The 16,475-nt window shown below is 40.7% G+C and overlaps 1 long non-coding RNA gene across 1 annotated transcript; it reads left to right on the top strand.

Moving 5' to 3' along the window:
- Positions 1–9,497: 9,497 nt before the first annotated feature.
- Positions 9,498–10,218, top strand: LOC140590866 (uncharacterized). Its single transcript, XR_011991740.1, has 3 exons — positions 9,498–9,636; positions 9,766–9,881; positions 9,989–10,218. It is a non-coding gene; the product is annotated as an uncharacterized lncRNA (long non-coding RNA).
- Positions 10,219–16,475: the final 6,257 nt, after the last annotated feature.

The following is a 16,475-nucleotide window of genomic DNA, read 5'->3' on the forward strand; positions in this document are numbered from 1 at the left end:
GATTTTTTTTTTGCCTGCTAAAAAAAATACTGTCCATGGATTCCTATGCTATTTCTAGTAATGGTCAACTACTAGGCTATATAGTTGGATGATCAGATGTATTGACGAGACACATACACCAGTGCTGCATAGTTGGAACCTTTACTTGAAGAAACTGCCATTACACACGTTACTATTAGCAGGCTTATAACCAAATGTCACACTGCCCACTAGTGGTGGAACTACACATAGCACATTACATATCAATACATCTCCCCTTTTGTTGTTTTAAATCAGGGGTGGCCAATCTTATCTGCAAAGGGCCGGTGTGTATGCAGGTTTTTTGTGATAACCTGTAGGTCTGCTGTTCAAACCCAGGTGTGAGGACTCTTCAGCCAATCAGTCCTCTAATTAGTAATCTAATTAGGGAGTTTCAGCGAAAACCCGCATACACATTGGCCCTTTGCGGATAACATTGGCCACCCCTGTTTTCTCAAAGATATTTTTATTGATTTTAAAACATGAAAAAGACACCAGCAACAAAACAAAAAGCACACACGTTATTTCAAAAGACCTCACTAAATATGACCTCACTAAATACGTCAATTCTGAAAGGGTTGCATGAAGAAATCAGATAACATTGCAGTAGAGTATTATAGGAAAAAATGATAATTTAGACATATTCAAAAAACAGTAATGATAACAAGGTCTGCAACTCTAAACCCAAAAACCTTACCACATAATAACCCCATCCTCTTGCCAGATTGATTAATTAAAAAGAACACGACGACAATATTGTTTCTGGAACCTTACTGGGTATTACTAATAGACGGAGTCTGAGACCGAAGACTTGAAAAATACTCCAGGAAGGGCCCCCATAACTTCTGAAATTCTTTGCTGGTATCACTAATCGAGTAGCGTATCTTTTCGAGGCTTAAACAGGACATAAGGTCCATCATCCATTGAGCATGGGTGGGTGGAGCAGCACCTTTCCATCTGAGTAAGACTGCACGTCTGGCTAGAAGGGAAGCAAAGGATAGTGTCCGGCGTTTCACCGGGGTCAGACATGTATCAGCATCACTGAGGCCAAAGAGCGCGATCAAAGGGTCGGGGTGTATAGGCTGTTTGAGGACTAAGGACAGGGTTTGAAATATCCCCCTCCAGTATTCTTCAAGACTAGGACACGACCAGTACATGTGAATAAGCGAAGCATCCTCATTTCCACATTTGTCACAGCGGGGATCCACATTCGGGTAAATACGCGATAGTTTGACTTTGGACATATGAACTCTGTGCACAATTTTAAACTGTAAAAGACAATGGCGGGCACATAAAGATGTTGAATTAACCAACTTAAATATTGAGTCCCAAGTGTCCTCACTCAATGACACGTTAAAATCCTGTTCCCAAGCAGTTTTGATTCTATTAATAGAAGGACATTTCATACCAGCCAGTTTGTCATAAATAACGGATATTAACCCTTTGCGCGTTGGTTGCAAAGTAAGAAACATATCAGCTGCATTCATAACTGGTGACTCAGGGAAAGTCCGAATTAGAGATTTGAGAAAGTGTCTAATCTGCAGATATCTAAAAAAATGAGTATTTGGGAGATCAAATTTATCAGAAAGTTGAGTAAAAGATGCGAAGCTATTGTTGAAAAACAAATCATTAAAACACACAATTCCCTTTCTATGCCAATCATAAAATACAGGGTCGGATAAAGAGGGCTGAAAAAGATGATTTGATAAAATTGGACTCAAAAGAGAAAAACCAGTTAAATTGAAGTGTTTTCTCATCTGAGCCCATACTCTCACAGTACGCCAGACAACCGGATTATCAATTGACTTGTTTCGGGCTAAAGGAAGTGAGGATCCAAGAAGTGCCAAAACAGAAGATTCTTTAGCTGAATTCAATTCCAATGACACCCAGGATGGACAATTATCTTTGTTTTGGGAATAGAACCAAAACACAATACAGCGTATATTAGCTGCCCAATAGTAATAACGGAAATTAGGCAAAGCCAGGCCCCCATAACGCCTAGATTTCTGGAGATGAGCTTTATTCAAACGGGGATGCCTTCCTCTCCATATATAAGAGGATATATCTGAATCTAAAGAAACAAAAAAAGATTTAGGAATAAAGGTAGGTATTGACTGGAACAGATACAAAAATTTAGGTAGTACGTTCATTTTAACGGAATTAATTCTCCCCACTAAAGATACAGAAAGAGGGGACCATTGTGTCAAGGACTGTTTTGTATGATTCAATAGCGTAAGAAAATTTTCTTTAAAAGAGCCATTTGTGCTTCCTTGTAACTGTTATACCCAGGTAAGTACATTGGTCCTGTGCCAATTTAAATGGGAAATTAGAATATTCAGAAATTGGTGCTCCATCCACAGGGAACAACTGACTTTTGTGCAAGTTCAATTTATATCCTGAAAAACTACCAAATTGAGTAAATATTGAAATCATGGAAGGCAGAGATATTCTCGGGTTTGACACATAAATCAACAAGTCGTCTGCGTACAGGGATACTTTATGCTCAACTCCTCTCCTCCAGATACCTGAAACATCCCCACAGCTTCGAAGTGCAATAGCAAGTGGCTCTATAGCCAGATCAAAAAGCAATGGACTTAAGGGGCACCCTTGACGTGTTCCCCGTTGAAGATTAAAGGGTTGTGACTGTTGTGAATTAGTAAGAACAGAAGCGTACGGGCACAGATATAATAGCTTTATCCAAGAGATAAATTTAGATCCAAAATTGAATTTTTCTAAAGTTGCAAATAAATATTCAAATGCCTTTTCTGCATCTAGACAGAGGATACATTCAGGAATCTGACCGGAAGGGGAATATAATATATCAAATAAACGACGGATATTAAAATAGGAATAATGATTTTTTATAAAGCCGGTTTGATCCTCAGATATAGAGGGTATAATATTTTCCAGCCTGCGGGCTAAAACTTTGGCTAAAATTTTAACGTCAACATTTAACAAGGAAATTGGCCTATATGACGAACATTCAACAGGATCTTTACCTTTTTTTGGGACAAGGGTGATGCATGCCTCATTAAAAGATGAAGGCAGTTTACCACACATAAGGGAATCAGTCAAAACTAAACATAATTGAGGTGATAGCAGCGATGAAAATGCTTTAAAAAATTCAACAGGAAAACCGTCAGATCCTGGGGATTTACCAGACTGCAGAGAAGAAATGGCTGCCTCTATTTCCTCCTGTGAAATAGGTTCATCTAATCTCATCCTATTGTCAGAGGAAAGCATAGGAATATTCAAAGAGTTTAAAAAATTCTCCATCAGAGTACCATCTTGTGGAGCTTCAGAAGTATAGAGTTGAGAGTAGAAAGTCCGGAAAGTATCATTAATTTTAGAATAGTCAGAAGTGATGTTACCATTATCCAATCGAATTTTTGTGATATGCCGTTTTGCCTGGACACCTTTCAGCTGGTTGGCTAGCATCTTGCCCGATTTATCACTATGAATATAAAACGAACTCTTACTCCTCAAAAGCTGGCGTTCAATTGAATATGTCGAGAGGAGGCCAAATTTAGCCTGGAGCTCCACTCGTTTATCATACAGCTGAGGATTTTTGAACTTAGCATAAAGCTGATCTATTTCTTTAATTTGACTGGCCAACTCAAGCCGCTCTGCATGTGCCTTTTTCTTCAGGTTAACGGTATAAGAAATAATTTGTCCCATAAGGTAGGCTTTTAACGTATCCCATATTACCAGGGTGGAGATCCCAGGTGTAGAATTTGTTTGGTAAAAGAATATTATTTGCTCTGCCATGAATTTCAAAAAGTTCTTATCTGTCAGGAGAGTTGAGTTAAAACGCCAATGTCTCTTGTATTGGGAGACATCGGGAAAGGTCATGGATAACACAACAGGGGCATGATCAGATATTACTATGCCCCGGTAATCACAAGAGAGAACTAGTGAGATCAACTGACTATCAATTAGGAAATAATCAATCCTAGAATAAGTACGGTGGACCTGTGAGAAGAACGAGTACCCTCTATCATTAGGATGGAGAAAACGCCATACATCAGAGACACCATAATTAGATAAAAAGGACTGAATAAATGAAGCAGATTTACTAATTGTAACAGGGTTAGCAGAAGATCGATCTAGCACAGGATCCAGCCAACAGTTAAAATCACTGCCAAGTATGAGAGAGTATGAGCTCAGATCCGGTAGTAGAGAGAAAACACGCTCAAAAAAATCTACATTATCAGCATTGGGGGCATATACATTGGCCAGTATTACTTTGGTGTTATATAGTTTTCCTGAAACAAAAACATACCGACCATTGTCATCCGAGATTACATTATGTTTCTCAAAGGGAATGTTTTGGCTGATAAGAATTGAGACACCTCTAGCCTTAGCCTGAAAAGTAGAATGAAAATGTTGACCCCACCACCGGGACATAAGACGAGAGTTATCAGATCCTCGAATGTGTGTTTCTTGTAAAAAAGCAACTGCTGCTTTATACTGTTTGAGGTGTGAGAACACCTTCCTTCTTTTAACGGGGTGGTTTAAACCCTTGACATTTCAACTCACCAAGTTTAAATGACTACCCATTCTCCATCTTAAAAAAGCAGGTTAACATGTACATTGAAAGACAAGGTTCCAGATATGGATAACAAAATAGTCCTGACATAACCAAAACGATCTCCTGAGATTTGACTGGCACTAGAGGATGTCTCCCCCCCCCCCCCCCCCCCGCACCCACTACCCACCCCCCTACCCATCAACAGGAAAGCTGCCAAAAAAACTAGCAGCAAGCTCACCAAGACACCTATTGTGTACCCTCACAAAGAAACTCTTCCTGTCTCACTCAAAAAATCTCCAGCTCCCAAATAAATTTTGGGTACTCAAATACACTCCAAGGTTAACTATGAACTTCTTGAAAAAACATATCCATAACAAAACCAACGCAAAATATATTACCAAGTTTACATACTGCTGAAAATTGGCAAAGTATATTAACAATGTACCAAAATAACAGAAATACAAACCATTAGGTTCAAGACTGCCTATAAGCGTCCTTGCACAATCCGAAAACAACAGGGAGAAAGAAAGAAAAAAAAAGTAAATAAATTCAGGCAAAGTACTCACGTAACTACCATGCGGATAAACGTGGTAGCTACCACAGCAATCTGAGCGAGTCCGCCATAGACATCCAAATTCTGTACCATAAAGGCAAACACGAAGAAGGTAGTAATATTCAGTTTAATACGATCCAAGCAGACGTTCACGAAGATTCCAACGTAGTAGGTAGGCCATCCACAAATTTCCTCGCCTCGGCGACCGAGCGTAGCCACTTCCTGTCACCGTTGAGAAGGGTGATGCGGAGTCGTGCAGGGTACAACGAGGCAGGTTTGAGTCCGCGTTTATACAACTCGGCCATCACTTCTCTGTATTCTACGCGTTGACCCAAAACCTCCGGGCAATAGTCCTCCACGATGCGGATCTGCTGACCATGGTACTCGAGCTTCCCCCTCCGTCGGGCTTCTCGGATCAGAGTATCCTTTGTCTGATAGCGATGGAGGCGGATGATAACAGGCCGTGGTCTCCGTCCTGGATCCGGCTTTGCTACAGGTGACCGATGGGCTCTATCAATCTCCGGCGGGGTGGGTAGCGTACCATTTCCAAAAACGTCGCACAGTAGACCCGCAAAAAACTCTGTAGGACGCCCACCTTCGACAGACTCCGCCAGCCCCAAGATGCGCAGGTTTTGTCGTCTGCTTCGGCTCTCCAAATCGGTAACTTTGGCCAGTAGTTTAGTATTGCTGTCGCTGAGGCCGGAGCAAACATTCTCTAGTTCTTTAAAACGCTGGCTTAGATCCTCCGAGACAAGCTCCAGAGACCCGAGCCGTTGCCCATGGTCTTGCACTGCAGACCGAACTTCGTCGAGTTTAGTTTCCATTGAACTAAAAGACGTTCTGAACTCGGTCGCTAGCGTTTCTCTGTGCTGCTCTAAAAGCAAGGTGATGGCCGCCATATTTAAGCCAGGTGTCGCGTCCTCCTTTTCCCCCGCTTTGACGCGTTTTGAGGTCATTTAAGCGCAATTAAAAAACAAAAAACGAGAAAAAAAAAGAAGAAAAAAATGAAACCGAGCAAAATATAACACTTTAGTTATGGATTGAAAGATTGAGGAGTGGGGACTTTGAAAAAGTTAGCGGGAGCTCCTCTACCTTGTTCCTTTCACATCCCCCTATCGACCGAAAGTCCCCCCCTGTTTTAAATAAAGATCATCTTATACAAACCTTAAAAGGCACAAAAATAGTCATACCCACGTCCATGACATCACAAATGGTCAGATTAGTTCATGAAGGACATTTGGGTGTAGAAAAGTGCAAAAGACGTGCACGGGGTGTTATACTGGCCGGGCATGCACAAGGACATTGAAGCTTATGTACAACACTGTGAGACTTGCCAGCGCTACAGATATCGACGGCCAAAGGAGCCCATGAGGCCACAGGAAAAACCTCGAGATCCATGGAGAGAAGTAGGAATGGATCTTTTCCAATTGCCTGAATAAGGGCTACTGGTATATTCATTATAATTTTGTTATATAACTCCTTAGAACAAACAGTATCATATTTAGCATAAAAATCCTCCAGTCCAAGTATGTTACCATTTCGATCCATATGTACCACTGACTGAATACGTCTTGCCATCCAGTCATCAACACAGATCGAGCAGCGCCTCTCAGTCGGCTGCACAAACTGGAACCGCCTCCATGACGACAGAACTTTGCCCTTATTGGCTGAAGAGTTTAATTACACGAATGACGTTGGTATCCCAGGAAGTTCCGATGCTTTATCTGCTATTTCTCCCGAATATCACCTAAAGCAGTGAGAACTGGTTTTCAGTTAATTTACCTGGTAAAATAAAGTTTAAATAAATGACATAAATGCTCTAATAGTACACGTAAGTTACTGGTTTATTTATTGTTAGTTACTGCAGTGTTGCGCTGCTTTATTTGTTTCATCGTTATCTTCTGGCAGTGCTGCCATTGTAGTCAGCTCTCGCAGATTAGGAGTAGAAGTTGTCCGACTTGGCTGCAGTCAGTTTATACTCCACCCCTGCAGCCGCCGGCAGATCTCGCTCCACGTCACGTCAGCTGCAGACAGACCTAAGGCCAAGTCGAACGCACCCTTAGTTTCCACAGCCCGACTCCCAGCAAGGAGCTTCCCGCGTGGCTCGAGGGCTCCTTGCGGCAAACTGGTCACACAACACATTAACCAGAATATATTGAAGGCATGTTTACTTCGGAAGACAGAACAGAATAGGGCAGGATCGCACGTGTGCACACTGATTCAAGAAGACATTAGGACAAAACGCGCGTTTGTGCGAGAAGTGTATATAATCTGCGTTTGACTAAAATAAACTACTAATAAGCAAAGTGTGGCCCATCACTATTCTGTTCAGTTATTCATATAATTGGTCCAGCACTGTTAAAAGCTGACAGAGTACTAGAGTGAAGCCTACTCCAAATCTAGTACGTGTACTTCATTATACCAGCATAACAATTACAACACGTAGCCGAGATATATTGAAAGCAGGCATACCTGTTGGAGCCGTTCTATTACAAATTTCTTTATTTTTTCATAATCCTTCTCGAGATGGCGAGAAACACTCCGTGCTAAGACTCCTTCGATCTCAATGCAAGTCGCACCGATGAGAAGCAAGTCCTTCGCCACGTCGATGAATTCTTGTCCTTCTATAAAAACAAAAGGTCTCAAATCTTGCCTCCACATGCGAGCCATCGTGTTCCTGAGCCTGATCTTCACAATTTCTGGAACTTCTCGCTGCACTTCATTACCAAGCGATCTGCTGCTACAAGTGTGTCTCGACATGCTAATTGTCCCGGAGTCAGGTGCATATTTGACTATGACTTTGCACGTATTACAAGCAGCGTAGGGAGTTGGTACTCCATCGCACTCTACTCCATCTTACAAACGTCTTTAAAGTTGCGGACTTGCCCAACAGATCCTTAAAAGTCACGCAGGGATCATATATACTCCGACTTTACGTTGCAACGCCGTTTTCTCTGACTCCATGTTTTAAACTGACTGTCGCCGGCCGTTACCCACACGTCACGCGCTAATCAGGTGACCGCTTCCATTCGATCACCAATATTTATCATGATTTTTTTTTCTTCTCCTTTATGTCTCAGGCAGAGACCCATGTAATTGAGATTTGTATATTTATTTCATGGACATAAGGCAATAAAACGGACAGCTTCGCTATTTACTTAATTTTATGAATAATTTCAAAGTACAGTATAGGCTAGCTATTTCGAACAATTTTCAAATTACAGTGCTGTATAAATTAAATTACTGAACTGTGTATTATTCAAATAGGCTATATTAATACAATACAGTATCACTGTACATAAATATTCAATATTCAATTTTATTAACAGCGCATTTTCACGACGCTACGTTGCCTCAAAGGGCTTATTGTAGTTTCGCTGCTGCATCTCGGTGGCTTGTTTTTGGCAGCTTATCATAAGCTTTAATGAGCCTATATTTGTCACTGAGAGAAAATGACTGTCCTGTCATGTTTTCTGTGCACACCGCATTAGCTTCGGGTATCTATAGTCAGAAGCAGATGGGCTACCGCAAGGTAAAGTACTAGTAGGGCGATCAAAGTAAAGTAAAAAATAAAATAAAATACCAGTTTTAATTTGTTATCACGCTTAAAACAAACACTGTAAGCGGACTACTTGATTATTATACGCGAATTATTTAAACAGAATTTGTACAGTAATGATTTTGTCCCAATTGCTTTTTGAGCTATATATGCGACTGATCACTATATGCAGTTTCCACCGTATTTATAAATATATTATGATTCCCGGTTCCGCTGCTCCCCTTTGGATATTATTTGCTTCCCATCCCCAGTCTAGGGGAAGTAATGATTAATCTGCCGGCAACCCCCCTCACCCAAATCGTCAAATTTCACCTCATCGTCAGTCCGTGGCCGATTTTTGTCGCAGGGTTGTCTGGCCGGCACAGATTATCAGCATCGGTACAGGAAACCTTGTTATTGGATCGATTCGGACCGCAAAGAAAGTCATTGTGAGGATGGAAATGTTATTATGTTAAACTTCCCCTAGGCAAGCCATCGCTGTCACAACTAGGTATGTCATTGGCTGCATTTGCCACACGTGACGCTGTCCCGCTGAATTCCATTTCCATGGAGACGATTGTGACGAAGGCGTTCTAAGACTACGTAGGCAATAGCCACGTATAAATTCTGAGGCGCAGTTCCCGAGTCTCAGAACGACCTTTTGCAGCACCATAGCAAGACCCATTCAGTTCTCTCTCTTTAACAATCAATTAAGCATTAAAATGTGCAACCAAATGAAGGCAGTCTGGCGCGTGGAGGTATTTTTTAAAACTACTAATTTCAGCTTCACCGTACACAGAAGCAAATCAAGGTGCTTCATTGTTGAACCGGCGGCTGACATTGCCGACAAGAAGCTCAAGGAGTCTGTGGAGTCTTTGCGGAGAAACATCATTTTGTATTTTCTCCACCTGGACCGCAACCCACCTCATGGTCAGGAAATATGCACCCCTGCTGTCCCTGACGATTTCTGCAGTCCAGCTACAGCAGCCGAGACAGGTACTGTATCACCTGCGGATCGCACACCTTTCAACAGAGTGATTAGCATATGCCCATGGCCAAAGCTCAAGAAGAAGTTAAAGGAAGGTGGTACAAAGGCCTGTACTCATCCTGCATTATTGTTTTCAGGTGATGCAGACTGTGAGGGAGACGCCCAGGCCCCAAAAATTAGATTGGGCAGCAGACATAGGAGGGTCAGCACTTTTATCAAATCCCTCCTCAGGATACCCAAGATGCTCATCAAGGTACTGGGCTTAGTTTTAAGGAGTTAAAATGGTGCTGGATGCATTAGGAGTTATTATGCTTCAGGTAACACTAGTCTGATGGTTGGTGCTGGCTCTGTTCACCACAGAATTTCAAGAAATGGGTTCCATGTTCAACCTAAGAGTCTCCTACCACCAGACCAAGGGCAGCCCCAAATGAAGTCCTCCTGTCGCAGCCTTTTTGCAGCCTATGTTGTGCTGCTCTTCTGGGATATTAATATCCCCGTAACCCTGCGCAGGAAGAGGAACTGTGGCTGCCATGTGCTCAAATAAAATGCACTCTACTTAAAATGTGCATTCAATAAAATCTTGCACCCTACTGTATTGTTGTCTGGTTATATTTCTATACATCACGTAACTATAACTTTTGTCGCTGTTCTGTTAGCATCAGGACAGGTAAAATGTTGATCCCAAGCAGGATTTATCCTTTGCTTGTATTAATGGTTTTATCCATGGCCGCTTCATTTATTCCCAATGAATGCACTTCAAAGATCTGTGTTTTTTAAGGGTATCGCAGCAATTTCTTAAACTTTATCCAGTTCACACTCTTCTTTTCTCTCAAGTGCATGTGGAGAGTCTTCCCTAGCTAACTGCAATTAAAACGCTTCATACCAGAGTGAGTTGGTAGATAGGTTTGAAGTTATACACATTTGTATAATTCGTCGCACAGTGCTGTGCTTGCCACTGTTTCAGACTTTACACCCGAATCTCTATATCTGAAATATAAACATTAAATACACGCAAGATATGACAAAGGACATTTGACTGCTTGTTGTTTGATTGCTTCTCAGTGCATATTAAATATACAGGGAAGCCAACTGTAGAGGCTATGAAAGCAAACATACATCCATTCATCTTTAAATTCATGATTTTCCTCATGTATTTTTAATTCTTCTTGGTAGCCAGTGATAAATAATGTGTGTTGATCCACAGTATTAATGTGTTACATCACACTTTAAACTACTGGTGGTTTTTTAATAGACAGTTAAGTCCACGTAAACTAAACCAGATATGACTGCTTTAACAGTTACGTTTTACTTTCCTCTAATAAAAATGATTAAAATTACTTTGAGTTACGCCTATTTCTTCATTCTTTTTCAAAGCAACAAGGGGGCACTCAAAGAGCCGAATACTGCTCAGGAGCCTCGGGTTGGTCTAGGCCAGAGGGTGACTCGGGAGTGGATTTTCACTCTGGTACCATTCCCCTGCCACGAAAAATTCCTGTACCGTCCCGATCCCATGCAAAATAACGTTTAAAATCCTGTACCGCGCAATCCCAAAACGAATGATTCCTGTCCCATCTTGGTCCGATTTTTTTTTTGCCTGCTAAAAAAAATACTGTCCATGGATTCCTATGCTATTTCTAGTAATGGCCAACTACTAGGCTATATAGTTGGATGATCAGATGTATTGACGAGACACATACACCAGTGCTGCATAGTTGGAACCTTTACTTGAAGAAACTGCCATTACACACGTTACTATTAGCAGGCTTATAACCAAATGTCACACTGCCCACTAGTGGTGGAACTACACATAGCACATTACATATCAATACATCTCCCCTTTTGTTGTTTTAAATCAGGGGTGGCCAATCTTATCTGCAAAGGGCCGGTGTGTATGCAGGTTTTTTGTGATAACCTGTAGGTCTGCTGTTCAAACCCAGGTGTGAGGACTCTTCAGCCAATCAGTCCTCTAATTAGTAATCTAATTAGGGAGTTTCAGCGAAAACCCGCATACACATTGGCCCTTTGCGGATAACATTGGCCACCCCTGTTTTCTCAAAGATATTTTTATTGATTTTAAAACATGAAAAAGACACCAGCAACAAAACAAAAAGCACACACGTTATTTCAAAAGACCTCACTAAATATGACCTCACTAAATACGTCAATTCTGAAAGGGTTGCATGAAGAAATCAGATAACATTGCAGTAGAGTATTATAGGAAAAAATGATAATTTAGACATATTCAAAAAACAGTAATGATAACAAGGTCTGCAACTCTAAACCCAAAAACCTTACCACATAATAACCCCATCCTCTTGCCAGATTGATTAATTAAAAAGAACACGACGACAATATTGTTTCTGGAACCTTACTGGGTATTACTAATAGACGGAGTCTGAGACCGAAGACTTGAAAAATACTCCAGGAAGGGCCCCCATAACTTCTGAAATTCTTTGCTGGTATCACTAATCGAGTAGCGTATCTTTTCGAGGCTTAAACAGGACATAAGGTCCATCATCCATTGAGCATGGGTGGGTGGAGCAGCACCTTTCCATCTGAGTAAGACTGCACGTCTGGCTAGAAGGGAAGCAAAGGATAGTGTCCGGCGTTTCACCGGGGTCAGACATGTATCAGCATCACTGAGGCCAAAGAGCGCGATCAAAGGGTCGGGGTGTATAGGCTGTTTGAGGACTAAGGACAGGGTTTGAAATATCCCCCTCCAGTATTCTTCAAGACTAGGACACGACCAGTACATGTGAATAAGCGAAGCATCCTCATTTCCACATTTGTCACAGCGGGGATCCACATTCGGGTAAATACGCGATAGTTTGACTTTGGACATATGAACTCTGTGCACAATTTTAAACTGTAAAAGACAATGGCGGGCACATAAAGATGTTGAATTAACCAACTTAAATATTGAGTCCCAAGTGTCCTCACTCAATGACACGTTAAAATCCTGTTCCCAAGCAGTTTTGATTCTATTAATAGAAGGACATTTCATACCAGCCAGTTTGTCATAAATAACGGATATTAACCCTTTGCGCGTTGGTTGCAAAGTAAGAAACATATCAGCTGCATTCATAACTGGTGACTCAGGGAAAGTCCGAATTAGAGATTTGAGAAAGTGTCTAATCTGCAGATATCTAAAAAAATGAGTATTTGGGAGATCAAATTTATCAGAAAGTTGAGTAAAAGATGCGAAGCTATTGTTGAAAAACAAATCATTAAAACACACAATTCCCTTTCTATGCCAATCATAAAATACAGGGTCGGATAAAGAGGGCTGAAAAAGATGATTTGATAAAATTGGACTCAAAAGAGAAAAACCAGTTAAATTGAAGTGTTTTCTCATCTGAGCCCATACTCTCACAGTACGCCAGACAACCGGATTATCAATTGACTTGTTTCGGGCTAAAGGAAGTGAGGATCCAAGAAGTGCCAAAACAGAAGATTCTTTAGCTGAATTCAATTCCAATGACACCCAGGATGGACAATTATCTTTGTTTTGGGAATAGAACCAAAACACAATACAGCGTATATTAGCTGCCCAATAGTAATAACGGAAATTAGGCAAAGCCAGGCCCCCATAACGCCTAGATTTCTGGAGATGAGCTTTATTCAAACGGGGATGCCTTCCTCTCCATATATAAGAGGATATATCTGAATCTAAAGAAACAAAAAAAGATTTAGGAATAAAGGTAGGTATTGACTGGAACAGATACAAAAATTTAGGTAGTACGTTCATTTTAACGGAATTAATTCTCCCCACTAAAGATACAGAAAGAGGGGACCATTGTGTCAAGGACTGTTTTGTATGATTCAATAGCGTAAGAAAATTTTCTTTAAAAGAGCCATTTGTGCTTCCTTGTAACTGTTATACCCAGGTAAGTACATTGGTCCTGTGCCAATTTAAATGGGAAATTAGAATATTCAGAAATTGGTGCTCCATCCACAGGGAACAACTGACTTTTGTGCAAGTTCAATTTATATCCTGAAAAACTACCAAATTGAGTAAATATTGAAATCATGGAAGGCAGAGATATTCTCGGGTTTGACACATAAATCAACAAGTCGTCTGCGTACAGGGATACTTTATGCTCAACTCCTCTCCTCCAGATACCTGAAACATCCCCACAGCTTCGAAGTGCAATAGCAAGTGGCTCTATAGCCAGATCAAAAAGCAATGGACTTAAGGGGCACCCTTGACGTGTTCCCCGTTGAAGATTAAAGGGTTGTGACTGTTGTGAATTAGTAAGAACAGAAGCGTACGGGCACAGATATAATAGCTTTATCCAAGAGATAAATTTAGATCCAAAATTGAATTTTTCTAAAGTTGCAAATAAATATTCAAATGCCTTTTCTGCATCTAGACAGAGGATACATTCAGGAGTCTGACCGGAAGGGGAATATAATATATCAAATAAACGACGGATATTAAAATAGGAATAATGATTTTTTATAAAGCCGGTTTGATCCTCAGATATAGAGGGTATAATATTTTCCAGCCTGCGGGCTAAAACTTTGGCTAAAATTTTAACGTCAACATTTAACAAGGAAATTGGCCTATATGACGAACATTCAACAGGATCTTTACCTTTTTTTGGGACAAGGGTGATGCATGCCTCATTAAAAGATGAAGGCAGTTTACCACACATAAGGGAATCAGTCAAAACTAAACATAATTGAGGTGATAGCAGCGATGAAAATGCTTTAAAAAATTCAACAGGAAAACCGTCAGATCCTGGGGATTTACCAGACTGCAGAGAAGAAATGGCTGCCTCTATTTCCTCCTGTGAAATAGGTTCATCTAATCTCATCCTATTGTCAGAGGAAAGCATAGGAATATTCAAAGAGTTTAAAAAATTCTCCATCAGAGTACCATCTTGTGGAGCTTCAGAAGTATAGAGTTGAGAGTAGAAAGTCCGGAAAGTATCATTAATTTTAGAATAGTCAGAAGTGATGTTACCATTATCCAATCGAATTTTTGTGATATGCCGTTTTGCCTGGACACCTTTCAGCTGGTTGGCTAGCATCTTGCCCGATTTATCACTATGAATATAAAACGAACTCTTACTCCTCAAAAGCTGGCGTTCAATTGAATATGTCGAGAGGAGGCCAAATTTAGCCTGGAGCTCCACTCGTTTATCATACAGCTGAGGATTTTTGAACTTAGCATAAAGCTGATCTATTTCTTTAATTTGACTGGCCAACTCAAGCCGCTCTGCATGTGCCTTTTTCTTCAGGTTAACGGTATAAGAAATAATTTGTCCCATAAGGTAGGCTTTTAACGTATCCCATATTACCAGGGTGGAGATCCCAGGTGTAGAATTTGTTTGGTAAAAGAATATTATTTGCTCTGCCATGAATTTCAAAAAGTTCTTATCTGTCAGGAGAGTTGAGTTAAAACGCCAATGTCTCTTGTATTGGGAGACATCGGGAAAGGTCATGGATAACACAACAGGGGCATGATCAGATATTACTATGCCCCGGTAATCACAAGAGAGAACTAGTGAGATCAACTGACTATCAATTAGGAAATAATCAATCCTAGAATAAGTACGGTGGACCTGTGAGAAGAACGAGTACCCTCTATCATTAGGATGGAGAAAACGCCATACATCAGAGACACCATAATTAGATAAAAAGGACTGAATAAATGAAGCAGATTTACTAATTGTAACAGGGTTAGCAGAAGATCGATCTAGCACAGGATCCAGCCAACAGTTAAAATCACTGCCAAGTATGAGAGAGTATGAGCTCAGATCCGGTAGTAGAGAGAAAACACGCTCAAAAAAATCTACATTATCAGCATTGGGGGCATATACATTGGCCAGTATTACTTTGGTGTTATATAGTTTTCCTGAAACAAAAACATACCGACCATTGTCATCCGAGATTACATTATGTTTCTCAAAGGGAATGTTTTGGCTGATAAGAATTGAGACACCTCTAGCCTTAGCCTGAAAAGTAGAATGAAAATGTTGACCCCACCACCGGGACATAAGACGAGAGTTATCAGATCCTCGAATGTGTGTTTCTTGTAAAAAAGCAACTGCTGCTTTATACTGTTTGAGGTGTGAGAACACCTTCCTTCTTTTAACGGGGTGGTTTAAACCCTTGACATTTCAACTCACCAAGTTTAAATGACTACCCATTCTCCATCTTAAAAAAGCAGGTTAACATGTACATTGAAAGACAAGGTTCCAGATATGGATAACAAAATAGTCCTGACATAACCAAAACGATCTCCTGAGATTTGACTGGCACTAGAGGATGTCTCCCCCCCCCCCCCCCCCCGCACCCACTACCCACCCCCCTACCCATCAACAGGAAAGCTGCCAAAAAAACTAGCAGCAAGCTCACCAAGACACCTATTGTGTACCCTCACAAAGAAACTCTTCCTGTCTCACTCAAAAAATCTCCAGCTCCCAAATAAATTTTGGGTACTCAAATACACTCCAAGGTTAACTATGAACTTCTTGAAAAAACATATCCATAACAAAACCAACGCAAAATATATTACCAAGTTTACATACTGCTGAAAATTGGCAAAGTATATTAACAATGTACCAAAATAACAGAAATACAAACCATTAGGTTCAAGACTGCCTATAAGCGTCCTTGCACAATCCGAAAACAACAGGGAGAAAGAAAGAAAAAAAAAGTAAATAAATTCAGGCAAAGTACTCACGTAACTACCATGCGGATAAACGTGGTAGCTACCACAGCAATCTGAGCGAGTCCGCCATAGACATCCAAATTCTGTACCATAAAGGCAAACACGAAGAAGGTAGTAATATTCAGTTTAATACGATCCAAGCAGACGTTCACGAAGATTCCAACG

The sequence above is a fragment of the Paramormyrops kingsleyae genome, chromosome 5 (genome assembly GCF_048594095.1).
Source record: "Paramormyrops kingsleyae isolate MSU_618 chromosome 5, PKINGS_0.4, whole genome shotgun sequence".
In the NCBI taxonomy this organism is placed as follows: domain Eukaryota; kingdom Metazoa; phylum Chordata; class Actinopteri; order Osteoglossiformes; family Mormyridae; genus Paramormyrops; species Paramormyrops kingsleyae.